Source organism: Castor canadensis, chromosome 12 (assembly GCF_047511655.1).
Source record: "Castor canadensis chromosome 12, mCasCan1.hap1v2, whole genome shotgun sequence".
Taxonomy (NCBI): domain Eukaryota; kingdom Metazoa; phylum Chordata; class Mammalia; order Rodentia; family Castoridae; genus Castor; species Castor canadensis.
Window position 1 is genome coordinate 32,582,687 of NC_133397.1, and position 361 is coordinate 32,583,047.

Below are 361 nucleotides of genomic sequence, written 5' to 3' on the forward strand. Positions count from 1 at the left end.
ACAGGGCCAGCACAGCACTGGGAATGTTAATTACTGTCAACAGTCCCCAAGCCTGTTTGTATAACTGATAATGATTGTTAATATGTCACCACTACAGTTAGAGGCTCATAAAAGTCTTATGACCTGTGTCTATTAAATATCATCTGGTAATGACGCCTAAATTTGCCTTTAGATGGATTAGTAGGTCAAATGTGACACACACACCCCCACCCCACACTTTTCCCCTTCCCCATGTCTCCCCATTCATAATACAGACCAGACACAGGGCCTGGGCTGAGGTGGGTATGGTGTAGGTTTACTTTGCCTCCTCTTTCTATACAGTCAGTGTGAGAACACGGCCTATGGTAAGCACCAAGAGGCC

At 45.4% G+C, this 361-nt stretch overlaps 1 non-coding gene across 1 annotated transcript; it reads right to left on the reverse strand.

Annotated features, from left to right (window-relative positions):
- Positions 1 to 229: 229 nt before the first annotated feature.
- LOC141415289 (small nucleolar RNA SNORA51) lies at positions 230 to 361 on the reverse strand. The gene has a single exon (XR_012440272.1). It is a non-coding gene; the product is annotated as a small nucleolar RNA SNORA51 (small nucleolar RNA).